General features: G+C 43.1%; 1 protein-coding gene across 1 annotated transcript in view; it reads right to left on the bottom strand.

The window, feature by feature from the left end:
- LOC147748140 (intercellular adhesion molecule 5-like) overlaps positions 1-17,727 on the bottom strand; it is a 235,233-nt gene that overhangs the window by 21,119 nt on the left and 196,387 nt on the right. The window lies entirely within an intron of this gene.

Raw genomic sequence — 17,727 nt, 5'->3', positions numbered from 1 at the left:
GCCCATAGGTGGGGAGCCAGGCTGCCCTCCTTTGATGCCCTCAGCTTGTAACAGCTCATTAAAAAAGTTGTCCTTCGCCCCAATGACTGTTTGCAGATGCCTAGTTCCAGCCTGGTTTGTGCTGGACAGGTGTGGGACAGTAGCTGGAAGGTCATTCTGAAAATGTGTGCGACTAATTTGTCTAGTTGCCTGCAATCTAGACCATTTAGCACCTCACTTAAGTTGGAATTACTTTTGCCTGAACCGCCTGAAGAGGTGGAGCGAAGGTTGGGCCTAATAATTTCTTGTGTATGGAGTGCAAATGCTAACCCAGTTCCTTTCTTTTTTTGTTAATCAAAATGGCTCTTGTATCTGCCATTATTGTTGAAGAAAATTCCTAAGTACTTGTGACCGCTGGTTTCTTCGATTCTTTCCGAGTTTAAGACCCATGCCAGCGTCTTGGGCCTTCCTGAGTGAACCGCCAGGATTTTAGTTTTCTTGTTATTGATCTGAAGCCCATTCCTGTTTGAGTATGCAGCGGTTGCATCCAGAAGCCGTTGTAGGCCTATCTTTGTGTGGCTTAAAAGAACCACATCATTGGCATACAATAAATTAGAATACCTAGTTTGGGTGCTTGTGAGTTGGCTAAATTAAGGGTTTTCGGGACGTCCGGTAAGAATACGTTAAAAAGTGTGGGGGCCAGAACGCACCCTTGCTTACGGCCTTGCGTTGTCGGAATTGGTTGTGACAGTCTGGAGCCATCCCCAATCTTGACCCATGTGTCCTGATGCAAAAGCTGCACCGCTCTCAATAAGCTGTTTGGATTGTTCAATAAAGAAAGCTTCTGCCACAACTTTGACCTGTTGACCTTGTCAAACGCTGATTTGTAATCGATAAACCCCATATAGATTGGACTGGTACTGATCTCTGCCTGGTCAATTAAAAAGGAAAGTGCCATAAGATTGGCCGTGGTGCCAGTATTGCTTGTAAATCCAGTTTGGTTTGGTGGAATTATTGAGCATGGCTCGACCCAGGCCCGGAGTGAGTTTAGCAGTGTCCCTGCAAAATACATTCAATGTGGAAAGGAAAAACGTACACTGTCAAATGTAGAACGAATACCTAGAAATGGCAAATACAACAGGGGCCATAATGCACATGATAGGAACAGATCAAAACTGTTACAACGCGAAGAGCGAAATAACATGAAATTGACTTCACAAGATGTTGGTTTTGACCATTCCTGTCCAGATTGATAGGCCCACTAACAAATGTCATTTTCATTGGAAGAAGTGTGAAAGTGCACGCTGTTGGCTGCATATCCCAGAGTTTTCTGTCACATAAATATGACAAACCTATATTTATCACCAATGGCTTGGCATTTGCAGAACATTTTGGGAAAGGAAAATTGGTGGAATCCAGGCAAAACCACACAATCCTAGATGAGTAGGTTGGTAGTTTCCCCGAGCCTAGTTATACAGCCTGACCTATGAAAAGTGAGAGGATTGTTTCTTAAGGACAGTTATGATGTCTGCAGTGTTCAGAAAATCCCACATTTGGTAGGTTTCCCATGGTGCCCGGACAACCATGGTTCTAAATAATACAGCATCACTCTGGAAAGGGAGGGAGAGAATCGGGTGTTTCAAGCACAGTTTGCATTTTGTGTGACATTTTGAGTGATAAAACAGAGTCAGCTTCATGTAAGCCACACCCCTATGCATTCGCCAGGTCTCTTGTTTTCTAAAATGTCTGAGGCTGGTAGGATCCTTCATATGATGAATGACACCAGACTCCACATTGCGCAGTTATCCACATCCAGAGAATGATTTAATTTGAAATCAAAGCTCTTGTTGTTCCCATTGTGCTTTTTGTGGTCTTGCCTGTTTCAGGTGAAAACCCCACCCAAACAAATATGGCACTCTTTTTATTGGGAGACATCTGGGACCACTGCGTAATAGGACTTTTATTTTACCCACAGATTCTGTCATTTTCTCGTATAGAAATGTGAGAACTTTGTTTGATTCCACCCAATGTTTGATGTTTGCAGGGCATTTTGGGTAGGAAAACATAATACAATCCACCAAAGCACACCACCCTACGCTTCCTGAGTATCTAGTGTTCAAAACTAGCTTGGGTTGGCACAATTACATGGGTGCTGGCTGACACCAGACCCAAACACTACCATTAGTTGCATCGAGAGAATCAATGCTAAATTCGAAGCAACATTCTTGATGTTTCCAATGTGCCTTTGTTGGTCTTTCCTGTCCCAGGTAATAGGCCTGCCCACAGAAGTGCAGTATGACTTTTAGCAGCCAAAGGCTGGGAATACTGGCTGATGTTAATTTTGTTGTTCCTTGCCGACTACAAAACTTTCACACAAATGTGGGGTAAGTCTGTGATTTCCACAAAAGTTTGCAGGGCATTCTGGGTAAAAAGAATTGTGGGAGCCACACAAGTCATACCACCTTGGACGCTTCTGGGTGAAGTCTGGGGAGCAGATTCACCAACATTTTGCATCGTGGATCCGCTCCTTTTTGGCACAGCCACGACACAAAATGTTTTCTGCGATTCACAAAGCCACGCAAATCAGCACTGTTTTTCATTACTTCGAGTTAGGGAGGCATTCCATGGGTGGAACATGGGTGTTCCCATGTATCTACCTAAGGATTTTGGCGCATCTCCAAATTTATTAAAGCTAGTATATATGGGAATGCATCAAAATGCTATACCGCCATACATCAGGCAATGCAAGGAGAAATATATTTATGTTTTTTACTTTCTGCCACACGCATAGAAAGAGATAAATGCCTTTAAGGAATGCTTTTGTACAGGAAGGTATATTTATCTGCATTAAAAAACCTACCAGTAACCCAGCCCCCCTTGCATAATGGTGCAAGAGTGCATGCACTGGCTCTGGACAGCACACAGTGCGCTAGTGCTAGGAAACAGTAGAAATGTGCCACATCTTAGTTGATATGGCATATTTCTGCTGTCTCCCTTTCATGCAACGCAATGCAGGAAAAATGTTTGCTTCCCTCCGTTGCGTGAAATGCAAGTGAATATGCCCCTGGGTTTGGTAGGTCTCTGTGGGTGCAGGCAGACCTGGGCCCAAATATTGCAGGAAACCACCATCATTAAAGTCTATTGAATCCAAACATTTCCTCTCTAGAGATGCATGCATTTACGGGCTTGTTCTGTCCCATAGAATAGACCCCCACCCTTACACATGTGGGGTACTGTTTTTACATGGAAATGTGTAGAAACGCAGAGTGATAGGACATTTGTTAATATCTAGTGCATTTTTCTATTTTTTTGTCTTTCAATTGTAAGTCAAAATGCACAAAAAAACTTTTTTTATTTAAACACCCTCAGGCTGACCTAGTGTTATATGTAATCCAAAATTAGGAGTAGCATGAATAACCCACATCCGTGAACTCAGATTATTTAGACAGACTGAGGCTTATTTGCATATGGATGGTTTCTGTCTAATGGTCCCTAGGAACCCACCACGGACTGTCCTACAGATGGGTGCTGTCACTCACTTAGCCACATGCGCAGAATTTCAATGCCCAAGGTCCTAGACAGACGGTGTTTCTCTGAAGAAACCCGCAGATTCACAATAAAATCAAAACGTCCATATACCCCCGGGGTTGTCACTTATACGTATGTCAAACAAATGATTCTAAGCGGTCATTGGATAAAAAGGTATATACCTTTGTGACACCCCATGTCATGTCTGTATATATGTAAATGTATAAATATTGTCACGCAATGAGCTGTTTTCGCACCTTGCTCCGTCTGCACTAAGAAATGACAAATGATGTATTATGGTATCTAAATAATACAGTGATGTCAATTAAACATGGGCTCTCCGATCGACTAAGTTGTTACTACCTAACTCCATTGACATAGTATGTCTTGGCTGGGTAGATCCCTGGATAAATTTTACCCACTGGACCACTGTACTTGATATACCTATTTAACCCGGGTTATGGTCTGGTATAAGGGACTGCCCTTGTTGGTATATATATATATCACATGTCACTCAATGCACCTGTCTGCCGGGCTCCTCCCCCTTTGAAAGTCAGGCCAGATGTTGCCTGCACAATTAAAGGCAGACCAAAGGCGTGAAACAGCTGGTCTGCCTCTCAGTAATGTACTCAGGGCCAGCTCTAGGGAGGTGCGACCGGTGCCAACGCACCGGATTCTGACTTCAGGGGGCGCAGAGTTTGCAAGTTTATTTTGGTTTTAAAAGCACCCGCTGCTGCTTTCCTTTCCTCCAGCAATTTCCAGACAACAATAAAAATAGCAAGATAATTCCTCCAGTGTTTAATCTTCTTCCGGAGAGATATTTTGCCATGTTGAAGTTTTGACTTATCATATAATAGCAAGGAGGGTTTATATGCCTGCTGCAAATAACGTGTACCATGCAGAACACAAGGTGTATATAATGCAAATAGGTCGGTGGGTTACTGCTTTTTTAAGAGACATCCTTGTGTTACTTGCAATTTACAAGTTAAAATCCTAATATAGAACAGTGAACTATTAACTGTCATGCACACTGCAAAGTGTAGATTAGAGCATAGTTTAATGCTGCAAAAAGGGTTCATTTGGGTAGAAATTGAGTCTTATTATTAAAGAGAACCCCCAACCACGGTGTTCTGTTTTCAATTCTGAGTTTGTGCTTCTCCAGACCAAGCACTCTTAAACTATACTGCCTTACCAGTATGGATGACGTCACTCCTACCCCTTGTAGTCCTTTGGCGTATGTGACATTTGCTATTCACTGATTTACACACGTATGATTGATTGTCTGTGTAATGTGTGTGTGTGTGATGCAAAGTGCTCTGACACCCTACACTGGTATGAGTGGCGCTACATAACTAACTAAATACATCTGAAATAGAGTGGTTATCCAGACTTGAGGGGCACTGTTAAAGGTTGGTGGTGAGGGAATCCACGGTGGAGGTGGCCTCTACCACAGATTGGTGAGGGATTCCGTGGTTTGTTGTTTGTTGGTGTCCCTCCACCACAGATGGGGGGACACCAACAAACATTGTCGCACTAGGCGCCACAACTGCTAAAGCCAGTCCTGAATGTACTGTTCCTAGTGCAGTCACTGAATCATGCCTGCAATAGGAACAGCACATTGGTTGTGATATTGAACAGTGTGTCATTCTGCCCCAGGGCACTGACTTAAGTGTTCGCTGCGTTGTAGAGGTAGACAGTGCACCATATCGAAAAGGTGGCCTCAGGTGTACCACATGCAAATCTCTGAAACCTTGACTTCATCAGTATTTTATTTGTTGTGCTAACAGAATGGCATCATCTTCTTCACCCTTTATAGCCAACATAGGGCAGCTGAACGCCGGCATGATTCGTGTCTTATGAAACATCCTCCAACTTCCCCCGAAATACCTTAGGCATATTTAATTTTTTGAGAGACAATGCGGGGTACAACATCAAAAACATTAATTTCCATTCCTCTCAGTAAAAATCTCTTGGAATGAGTTACTCAATCAAAAATGTTTAGGTTGTTCATCCTATAATTCTAGTGATTCATTAATTGACAACTTACCTTGTCTTACTTTCACTGCCGACGAGTAGAACACAAAAGGCACCCATGGAAAATGTTTAAACAACTGCCCCACCTTGCACCAAACCAGCAAGCACAGCTAAAATTAGTGATTCTCTTCAGTGGCTTTCTAATGAGTTTGCCTCAATATTTCTTTTAAACAGGTCTAAAAGATTCATATGTCAGCCCAGATATCCAAATATATGGGATACAAGTACCACCGTTTTAAAACAAGCTCTTGAAATATTCCGATACCTCAGGAGAGTGACGGCCCTCTCTGCGATTGCACCTGCAGCTCGTGCTGCGCGGGTTCAAGACAGGCTACATCTCACTGGTGATGAAGATGCTCTACCTAAATCACTACAAACTCCCCTCTGGAAAAGGGACACCAGCACATGTTTTTTTTCCTCTATGGCTCCTCAGACACCTTCTAGCTTCTCCTCCTCTCATTGGTCATTGCTCAGGTTTCTGACTGTTCCTGGCTATTAAGGAAACCTGCACCACTCTGGCTTGTTTGTATTTTGATAGGGGTGTTTGTCTACTGGGGTAATGCCAAGACAGTACTTGGTGCATAAGCAGTTAATAATCATTGAGTGACTGAAGACAGATTCTCGCGTCATTTGGTGGCATGGCAGTGACGCGGGTAGGCATGGGGACCAGAACATTCATGCTTTGTCCAGTTGTCATATTGCTACTGGGAGTGGGATCCGGGAAAACTAATGTCAACCTTGGCTGTGTAACATGTGGTAGATGGTCTATCCTAAAGAGCACACCAGCTCTACCTACATGCAATATTGTTCCCGCTACCACTTTGAAAAGAAAGGGCAATCAAATGTACTGTGCTTTTTAGCAACTTACATTTCAGTCTCGTTTACCATAACAAGAAAAACTTCTTCCTAGCGTTTACAAGTGCCACTTATACTCGGGGGATGACGCTTGACATTGCGACCCTTTCCATTTTAATCCAACTCTCCAAAACAATTAGCGGATTGTGGATCCTAATTGTGTCTACTTAGTCCGAGTTTGAGCCTTGAAAAAGTCGTCTACACAACGAAACACGTGTCTGCATCTACGCGACTCCTCCGTCTCAACAGTATCATGAGCTGATCTGACACTTATTTACTTTGACATTTTTGTACTTGTTTTATTTGCATTTGCGCTATATTATTCGGTACACTTAGTTGCTTTTCTGAATTTGCTTGTTGAAAGCAACATTCCAGGCTCGCATTGTGATTTTTTTCTTTTTTAATTTTCAGCACCCTCTGATATTAGTTTGCGATTAGTAGCATATAAAGCCTTCATTTCATACCAATATGGTGCAAAGTACTTCCTGTTCATTATCGTTTTTCACTTCCAGATCTTTTTTCCAAAATTGGGGATTTTGGAGGCCTACAGGGAATACACTGGAAATGTTACAGGGCCTGTTTACAGTGACTGAGGATGCACAATTAAAATGGAGCAATGGAGAGGAGGAGAGGTAGGAGGCAGAGCAAGGCGAGGGCCAGCTAGTTGCGGGTAGAAGCATTTTAGTGGGGACAGTGGAGAGAAGACCTTTTAGTCACTGCTGTCCATTCCATTCTCCGGGCGTGCATAGAGGTCCATTGTTTACCTGCATGTGCCTGTGATGGTTCAAGACTTCTTTGCCCATTATGTGGTTTTAGCGCATTCCACATAGGTTAATACGTGTAATTATTGAGGGGGTGAAGGCTTAGCTTACTATATCACTTGGGGCTATGTTGAGTGCTGTGCTTGGAAGGAGCTATTGGGCATGATACAAACCACCACAGTTGTGCAGATGTCTCACACAGTAAAAGCACCACGCACTAAATGGCAGGAGGCTATGGCAAAAAATGTGCTTTTTGCGGCAGATGCAGGTAGTTCAGCCGGAGTACAGACAGATTGCCGCAATACTTGCACACAGTACCATCACAGATGCAGAAATAACGCAGTAAAAGCTCCAGACTTTGGCCAAGAATGAACTTAGTGCATGTATTTAGTGCAGCAAGGCGCGTGCGAAGCGGGCGGCTGCGAGGCATCAAGCAGGACCATATGGTTGTCTGCCCTTACGCCCCATTACTTTCAAATGTCACCAGCCGCCACTGCCACTATGCAACATATTTACAACGTGACACATCTAGTTTGATGCGTCACGTTGTAAAGCCCGGCGCTACATTATACCTGCGTCAGATATAATGTATGCAGGGTGGGGGTTCCGTCGCAAGGAAGTCCCGTAAAAGTGACACAGTGAAATCTATAAGATTTCACGGGGTCACTTTTACGTCCCCGCTGCGTCAAATCTGACGCAGCATGTTAGGTATAGGGCCCCCCTGAGCAGTGCTGGAGTTGCGTCGTGCTTGCGACACAACTCCAGCACTGCGTCACCCTTACACCGACAGATGCATCACGCATCTGTTTATCCTTGCGCCATGGTGCGGCGCAATGTAAATGCGGCGCATCCATGGTGGTGCAAGGGTTTTTTTGAGTCACGCACAATAACTGGCGCACCTCTGCTAAAATGCAGGGATGTGCCAGTTATTGTAAATCTTCCCGAAGGTGAGTAAATGTCTTTCTCTCAGTGTACGTCTGCAGTGAAGCAGGTCGTACCACAGGGATCATCATTAAATCCGACACTGTCTAACATCTATGTCACCCATTAGCCCATTTATTTCGATTATTTGGCTTCACCCATAAATCTTATGCAGATGACACTCAAAAGGCCTTCTGCCTGAAAGATCATAGGGATTCTACTGAAGACGAGTTTAAATCAATTCAATTCAAATTAATTTTTATTCGGATTAAAATCCATAAAAGACACAACTATCATACAAATTAGATCAAATTCTCGTATACATTCGTATTCTCTAACAGCAATATACCAAAATAAAATTATATTCTACGAAAGAGGAGTTTAAATCCTGTTTGACATATATGATGGGTTCAGATAGATCCCTGAAAGTGCAATGAAGGTAGACTTGGAAAAACTGATATCTTAAAAATGGGAGGCCCTCCTGAAGTGTGGTCCATGGATTGGTGTCCCGCGCAGTTTAGAACCTCATCGTTTCTAGTTCCAGAGGCAAACACACTTGGCATCATTATTGACAACATTTAGATGACACATCAACAGGATCACTTATTTCTGTCTTTATTACCCTAAGGCTGCTTGCTAAAGTATGTCCACTGCTCCCTGTTGCTTGTCAGAGAACAGCAAGGCAGGACTACGGGGAACATCATTTACAACGCGGATGTTACCCCGCAGTGCAGTTACGACGCGTCTTTTACAACGCAAGTCGTTACTACGACTTGCGCTGGATGGCGCTGTGGGATAAGGAATCTTGTAATTTTATATTCAAACGCCTTCCCTACTGTTACGGGGACTGATGTTGGAATATAAAATTATAAGATTCCGAAATCCGCACCCTCCAACACAAGTCGTTGTAACGACTTGCGTTGTAAAATCTGCGATGTAAAGTACCGCGTTGAAAACAACCGCGTTGTACTGACATACATCCCAGGACTACTGTATTGGCTTGTTTTTGGGGCTCCCTAAGTTCATGTTGCCCACATTTCAGTTCTAAAAAATGTGGAAGTACAGACTATGCTATCTTTACTGAAAAGGACCCATATTAGCCTAGTTTTGAACGTACCGGTCTTAGTCTTCACTGGCTCGCCATTAAAAAGTATTATTATTTTTTGAACGGATGCATCACTCACACAGTAGGGACCTACATATTTACAAGCAAAATGTGGACTCTATCGTCCAACTCAGAGACTCCCTCTTCAGCAGCACATTCGGCTGTATTGGCTATTTTTAAAGCATGCAGGGCTGCCTTCATTTGTTTATCATCCTTATTGCAACACAGTGAAATGCCCTGCCTATAAGATTAAGACCTGAGACAAATCACTTTACTTTTAAAAAGGGATTTAAGACATGGCTTCTCTCCAAATGGTGATTTTATCCCTCTCCTCTTGGTTACTCCTGCTTTGACTACCAGAGCACCTAAAGGCATCAGTGCACCCTATAAATGTATTACCCTAGTCCCAGTGTACCCCTCTTGATCAAACTGGGTGATGTTGGTGGCCCACACTAGATACTTCTGTTTCTGTTACCAGACAAAACTGGCAATTCTTAGCAATAGAATGAGCATTAAATAGTACATAAAGAGGACTGTTAGTTGTTTATATTTAGCATTTTTATTGTTTTCTTCCTCCACCCTTGTATGTTTATTTCTAATGAAAACCATAGTGTTAGATTAGTTACGTTTTTATGATTGAAGTAGGGAACTTTTAGCTACTTAAATTTGTTTTATGATTTTACCAATTAAATTCTATTCAGTTTGTTAATATTTGTACAAAACAGCATTTAAATATAAAATGAAGAATGGTTAAAGGCTCATGACGGCTTATGATCTTGAATAATAGGTCCGGGTAAATGTTACCTTGTTGAGACGATGCTCATGTGAGAGAGTGAGTGCGAGGCAACTACTTACTGGTTTTATGTTTCTCTACTGGCCACTTGGTGGCGCCAGCTCCGTAGCAAAAAACTTGGAATCAACGTTTCACACTTAGCTATAAACTGTAGCATGTACACAGTTTCCTGGAGTTGGCTTTATTCCAAATGCACAATATGTGTGTGTGTGTGTGGGGGGAGGGGGGGGGGGGGAGGGGGGGTGTTACTGTACTGCATATTTCTTTGTTTTTAATCCACAGAATCCGTTTTATAGACAATACTAGAGATAAAGGCGCAGAAAAGAAGTAAAACGAGCTCAACCTAACTCCCATTATCTGTATTATAAGGAGCTAGCCATATCGGGTCTAAACAGGCGGCCATACCACTGCACATCATTGGCTGGCTTTATCGTCACTCATTTACGTACATCTTGTTGGATGGTTTGCCCTCCTCTTCTTGTTTTTGTCCCCCCTTGAGCATTGCCTCTTCGCCATCCTTTCGTTTGGATGCCTTGTATTCTTCCACTGTTCGCATTCAGGGAAGTAGTGTTTTCTTTTTCTGTCAGCACTGCATGTGTTTTCTAGCTCCCTCCTTCATGTGCTACTTCCTCCATCCAAAACACCTGCCCTGGCACCTTTCGCGTTGCTCCCTCTTGCCTACCCCATAAGCTCGCCTATTGCTTTACCCACCACCCCTCCTTGGTTTTTAGTTTTTATTGTTTTTTAGCCTCTCCAGGCCCAGGGGCAAGTGCTTACAATCATCATCATTTATCACCGACTCCCCGTTCTGTTCTTTTTTTTATTTTATTTTTTTACATATTATTATTATGATTTTTTGGGGGAAGGTCTGACACCTGCCATTTGCTGCTGTGTTCCTCTGAATGCAAAATAAACTTTGGTGCAATTTAAGTCATTGTTTGTACATTACATATGCAAATGGCGTCCTTCACTGTGGAGCAGTAAATAAACACAAAAAATGGTGCACGCATCATTCCCTAGGTGCATCCATGCAGGGGTGAACATATGTCATCACACACGTGCCCGCTTAGGGAATGGCATGATCGTGTCATAGCGTCTTTTTTTCTCGATTTTGCTCAGCATTGATAAAAATGCATTGGCAAAGCTATAAGGTCAAATAGTCGAGACCTGCTGGCTGGGAAATGTGCTTGAACATGTAGAAAATGTAGCATTTTGGTCACAAGAATAGACCGTACCTTTAGAATACAGCTAATATAAAATAATAATAATTGAGCTAATAGCACTAACAAGGCAAATGACCGTATTAAAATACACTTTGCATCTCATGTAGATGCCTAACTCTAGGGTGAAAACAGTACAAATCGGAACATACCCAAAAAGGTGAAACAGTATACCAGCACCGCTTGATGGGATCTAATTCACGAAGGATATCAAGGAACATCTCCTGAACATCTTAGTCCCTGAGGAGACATCCCCACACAAACAGTTGCCGAAAATACCTAAATCTAAGGTGAAATCTACAAAGAAGTATCACTCGAAGATTCATAACTCTTGAAAAAAATCTGCAGACATTCCCAGAACTTACCACTCTCTACTGTGAAAAAAAGCAAACAACCCCCTTCCCCTGAAAATACCTCCCTTTAAAGTCAAGCCAAACTTTGGGTAAAAAAATTATCAAACACCTATCTAATTTAGATAGCTATTTTTAGGGTGAAAGAAGAAAAAAACACTCCTGAACTTCACTCTGGGGTCAAATCAGAATGCAAACACCTTCTAAAGTTACCCTAATGTAAGATGAAAGTAGCAACAGTCCGCCACTGAAAATACCAAATTCTAAGATGAAAATAGCAAACAAGCCTCACTGACAATGCCCATATCAAGAATGACAGCAGCAGCTCCTGGAGACGGAAAACCATAAGGAGTGTAAATAAACCCTTACCACCAGGCACTAGGGTTAGGTGAGGCAATGGCTAAAGGCTTAAAGGCTGCATACAGTGAAGTGATTCAAAGCCAGTGGTCTGGCCTTAAAAAAAACAGTAGATTAGAAGAAAAATGAAAAGTATTCAAATTACATTTGCTTTTGTTCTGCCTTTCATCTCTATTTCTAAATGAGTTGGTGTAAACTGAAATAAACGACATTAATAAATTGTGTTCTTTAAAAAACACACTATCGCCTGGCAGGCCCAGGGCTTGCTATGGATTGATAACACAAGGGGGCAGTGACAGGCAGAGATTGGAAACAATCAGTAACATGAGAAAATGCCAGTGACATAAGTAATGTTCCTGGAGAAAACTCATTTGGTTTAAGAATTCCGGGGGAGTCAGGGAGCAGTATTATCACAAAAAAGGCTGAAACCAATTACTCAGATGTTTTCAAATGAGTCGAGACTATTAAAAACTGGATTAGTGTCAACACCTCCACAGTTTTCCCCGAAATGAGCTTTGTTTAATATCCGAGAAGTCTTATTTTTAACATTAAAGTGGGGCTCTGGCCTCTTGGGAGCACAGCACCCTGTGTCCAATGTACAAAGAGAAAGGCCAACTGTGGTTACAATGACGCACCAACTGTATGCGACAATTCTGATTTTGTGAGGAGACCTCTGTAAGTCATGTTTTAAAATCTCCATTCACAGTTGTCGCAGAACAACCTGCCTAATGAAAATTAATCAGGAAGATCACTATTTGTGATCCCATGTGATTGGCTACAAACACAAAGATGGTGGCTTGCAAGGGACAGCAGACCGCTGTCCCTCAATTTGCATTCCCAGAGAGGAAACTTAAATAAACACATGCTGCTTTTACAAAAAACAAACAAAGTTTCACGTTTGGGATCCTGAACATTCATTAATGTAATGTGTTTATTATGCGTAATCTAGAGAAACAGCAGTGGCACGCTGTAAACGGAGAACATCCTTTACAACGCGGATGTTACGACGCGTCTTTTACAACGCAAGTCTTTACTGCGACTTGCGCTGGATGGCGCTGTGGGATAAGGAATCTTGTAATTTTATATTCCAACACCTTCCCTACTGTTACGGGAACTGGTGTTGGAATATAAAATTATAAGATTCTGAAATCCGCACCCTCCAACGCAAGTCATTGTAACGACTTGCGTTGTAAAATCTGGCTTGTAAAGTACCGCGTTAAAAACAATCGCGTTGTGTACTGACATACATCCGCTGTAAACAAATTCAACAGTTTAATAAACTGATAGGGAGAGCTGAGAGAGACTGGATGTAGAAGGAAGAAATGGTGAGGAAAGAAGTCAACGAAACAACAGGATAAAGACAAAAATAAAGGCAGAAGGAGAGAGAGAGGTTTACGGAATGAAAACGTGCAAAGAAAAAGACAGAAGCCGAGGCAGAAAGAGGAAAAGAAACAGGGCAAGACGTAGAAATGGTATATGTACAGACCTACAGAGCGACAGAGAGAAACAGCATTGAGAGACAAGGATCGCAAGAGTGATGAAGCAAAAGATTTACTGAGGCAACGTTAATGGGACAGAAAAAATAAGATTTAGAGAAAAAAGGAGAGAGAGTGGGAGACAGAAAGAGCGGGGACTAGAAAAGCAGAGAAGGAGAGGTAGAGAGGAGATGACAATGTAAAGAAAAGGAAAGAGGGAGAAAGAAAGTGGGGTACAGTCAGCGAGAAAGACTGAAAGGTAGAGACTGAGGAGAAAGATTTATGCAGAGGCACACATTGAAAGAGAGAGAGTAGGGCCGGCGCTAGGCATGGGCAGTGTGGGCAGCTGCCCAGGGCCTCGCGCTCAGGGGGCCCCCTGCTTCACTGTGAAAGGGCACACTTTCACAGTTAACCTCCAGGGCCCCCTGCCCCACGCAATCAAATTACAAATGCGAGGTGTCTCGACCTTGCTGTCAGGGTGTGATGGCATTCCTGGGTGCACAGGGGTGGGGGGGAAGGGACAAAAAGTAGGGACTGCACCGCAACTGGGCCAGCAATTATGTGTGCTCACAGTGTCAGGGGGAGGCAACACCTCTGCTAAGTACCGGCCATTGCCTTTCTGCATTTTGTTGCTAGGTGACAGAAGGCCCCCTTTGTTAGCGGAACCAGCCAGACACAGGTAAGGAGAGGTGGGTGAGGGGAGGAGGGAGCAGCCAGATCAACTGTCTCGTGTTTACTTTTGTATCCCCTATTTTTTTTATGGGAATGTGCATTTAAAATGTATGTAGAACTGTCACGGTAGTGTTTTACGAAATGCTTCTTTACTGCTTGGAGGCCCAGGGGAGGGGGCCCCCTTTCCCTGGGCCTCTAGGCACTAGAGCAAGATCCAGGTGTGGGACCCCCCTCCTTGTGCCCTGTAGCCATTACTCAATCTTTCCTTTCTTTGTCCCCCCACCAAAAAAAAACATGCTTGCTGGAAAGGTTGTCTTTTTCTGACATTTTTCACTTTAAATGTGCTCCCTCAGGACGGACAGAAATAAAAGATTAAAATTGAAAAATAACTAAAGCAAGACAGTGTGGATCGAAAAAAGTGGCAATATTGATTTTATTCAAACCCAAAGCACATTAGCGCCACTTTAAAGAGTTTGCCAGTGAAGCGCTACTTTTGTTTTTATGAGATGGGGCAGAGGCAGGGTGACAGAGGCAGGGTGACAAAGGCAGGGTGACAAAGGCAGGGTGACAGACGGAGAGAGACAGAGGGAGAGAGACAGAGGGAAGGAGAGAGATAAGGAGGGAGAAAGACAGAGGGAGAGGCAAGGAGGGAGAGAGACAGGGAGGGAGGGAGATAGAGGGAGTGAGACAGAGGAAGGGAGACAGAGGGAGAGAGAGAAAGAGATGTGGGTATGCTGGTCTGGTGGCTCAGTGGACAAAGGCATCTGCTGCAGGGACCTGTGTGAAACCTCATGGTCACAAACTTTTTTTTGCTTTCCCCCTCTGACCCCGCCCCCACCGGTCCGGCCTCGGCCAAAAAACACACTGTAAATTTGCCCCCCCCCCCCCAGAGAAAGTTTGTGAGTTCCCATGCCCTAGATGGTCAGTGACCCGGTCATTGAGGTCACAGGACCCTTGAGCAGGGAGGCTCTAGGGCGGTGGGACCGGTGACATCGCACTGAGCGCTCACTTCGGGTGGGAGCATCATCTTTGCAAGTATATTATGTTTTTAAAAGCACTTGCTGCCTCCTTCCTGGCCTCCAGCAATTTTCGGCAACAATAAAAATGTCATGATAACTCCTTGAGAGAGATCGAAGTTTAGTCTAGTGGAAGTTTTGACTCATAGAAAGGTAGAGCAGAGGATTAATGTGCCTGCTGTAAAGAACATGTACCATGCAGATCACAAAGTGCACATATTGTAAATTAGTCAGTTAATAAGTAAAAATCCTACCATTGAACAGTGAGCTATTAACTCTCATCTAAGAGCTGCAGGCAAACTTCAAGGTATAAATTGGAGGATTATTTTTTCCCCAGTCTTTGGTTATCTTAATGTTGCAAAAAGGGTTCATTTGGATAGAATTCAATTCTGGCTATTAAAGAGAACCTCCAACCATGGTATTACGTTCTAAATTCAGAGTTTGTGTTTATCCAGACCAATCACTAATAAACTATAATGCCTAGTAACATGATTGTCTGATGACTCCTACACCTTGTAGTCCTTTGTCTTATGTAACATTTCCAATACAGTGATTTAGACTTTTATGATTCATTGTCTCTGTATAATGTGTGTGGTATACATTTCTCTGACACCCTACACTGGTATCAGTAGCGCTGTAAATCAAATTAAATGCATCTCAGTGAGAATGTGGTTATGGAGACTCAAGGGGCACTGTTAAAGGGTGGTAGTGAGGGAATCCGTGGCAGAGGAAGTAATTAGGGGCACTAACAAACATTGTTGCATAGGGCTCCACCAGCGCTAAAGCCGGCCACTTGCATTTCTAACACCAAATCAAAAACGTTGATTTAAAAAAAAAAACTCAAATCTGCAGCATACCTTCAAGTCAATGTATGATTTAGTAGTGGTCTCGGTTGTTCTAGGTCTTTTTTTATTTATGTACAATCTTAATTTGTTCGCAATGGTGTCTTGTAATTTTGTATTATATGTGTTGTGTTTTTGCACTCAACATAATTCTGGCAAGTAAAGAGCCCACACACAAAAAAGATTGTCCTACGACTCTTAGCATGTGCCTGTGTGGTATACTGGTGAAAAGATTTACGTTAAAAGAAATTACTTAGTATTAATGTCATCCTAAGGTGGCAGCATAATGTCATAAAATGGTAAGGGAGACTTTTGAAATGTGCGAGGTTTGCTTTTGTGTAATTTTATATTTTAAATTATCCCGCCCCTCATTACCTCAACAGGATCTCCCCCCTTTATAAGACAGAACTGGAATTTCTATCAAGCACTCATCTGGAAACGATCAGTTAACATTGAGTGAAAAAACATCCATCTTTCTAAGACCTGGAACTAGCTTTTCCATCCCATGTGACAAATGTAATCCATTTAATACAGTTTGAAAATATATTGACTTATTTTATTTGTATATTTATCTTTTTGTCATTGTTACTGATATCCACGTTAGGTCTCTTCAGTGATGCCAAATATGATCAATAGTCCTGCGATGTCACTTTCTGTGGTCACTTCTTGTGATGTGATACATGCAAATTAGAGGGCCCTCACATCTACCCTTTCGCCCGGGGCCCCAAAAGTTCTAGGACCGGCCCTGGAGAGAGACAGAGAAAGAGAAAAGTAACGAGTCGTAGAGAGTAAGAGAGAGAAAGTTCAGTTTTACTGACAATACCCCCAGGTGCCGATGTGGTGAGGAGGGTACTTCACAAATAGGCTCTGAAGATAATTTTTTGGATTGATAAACAAAAGCTCAGGGCACACAGTTATTTGGTCAAATGGAACCCGTGTAAAGTTGTTTAAAATATTTGTACTTTGTGTCACACATTAGTTATCCCCTTGCCTGAGGTCATGGGAGCGAAATTGAGACATTTTGTTTTGTGTTGTTTCATTTCATATTGCAGCTCCCGTGTTGCATGCGTGTGTTCAGCAAGACAGGCTGTGAACATTGTCCCGCTGACAATCTTCATCGTCCCAAGGCAGGTGCAGGAATTTGTCCCAGAATACAGCCCAGACAGAGATGCCCAATTACACCCAGGAAGGGACGTGAGCAACATTTTTTAAGTCCAAGTAAACACCTAGAAAACCAGGGCCTTATTTATGAAGGCCTTGCAACACTTCTGCGCCGCCGTTACGTCACTTTTAGTGACGCAGCGGTGGCATAAACAATGCACTATCTTGTAAAGCCCTGCGTCACATTATAACTACGTCAGGTATAATGTATGCAGGTGGGCGTTCCCACACAAGAGAACCTCTTAGAAGAGCCGCAGTGAAATCTATCAGATTTCTCTGCGGCACTTCTAGGACGCCAATGAGTTAAAACCTTACATGTGCCTCATGACAGGCATAGGGTGAGGCAGTGCCGTAGGCACAGGTCTATCCCATGCATTGCTGGAGATGCGTCATGCCTGCCACCCAACTCCAGCAATGCGTGACTTTTGCCCCACGGATACATCAGGATTTCTGACGTATCTGTCTGTCCTTGCGAAATGGAGCGCCGTACATTAAATACGGCGCACCCATTGTGTCGCGAGGAGGGTGCAGTGAAAACTGTGGCATTGCTGGTTTGTTGCAGCAATGCAACAGGTTTCATAAATGAGGCCCCCAGCCTTTATCAAGGCAGATTTCCATCAAAGTGACTTTATCTGGCAGGGATAGAATTCCTCACAGC

This window comes from Lissotriton vulgaris, chromosome 1_1 (assembly GCF_964263255.1).
Source record: "Lissotriton vulgaris chromosome 1_1, aLisVul1.2, whole genome shotgun sequence".
NCBI classification, from domain to species: Eukaryota; Metazoa; Chordata; class Amphibia; order Caudata; family Salamandridae; genus Lissotriton; species Lissotriton vulgaris.
The sequence above is the reverse complement of the archived record's forward strand: the minus strand, read 5'-3'. Positions and strand labels throughout refer to the sequence as shown.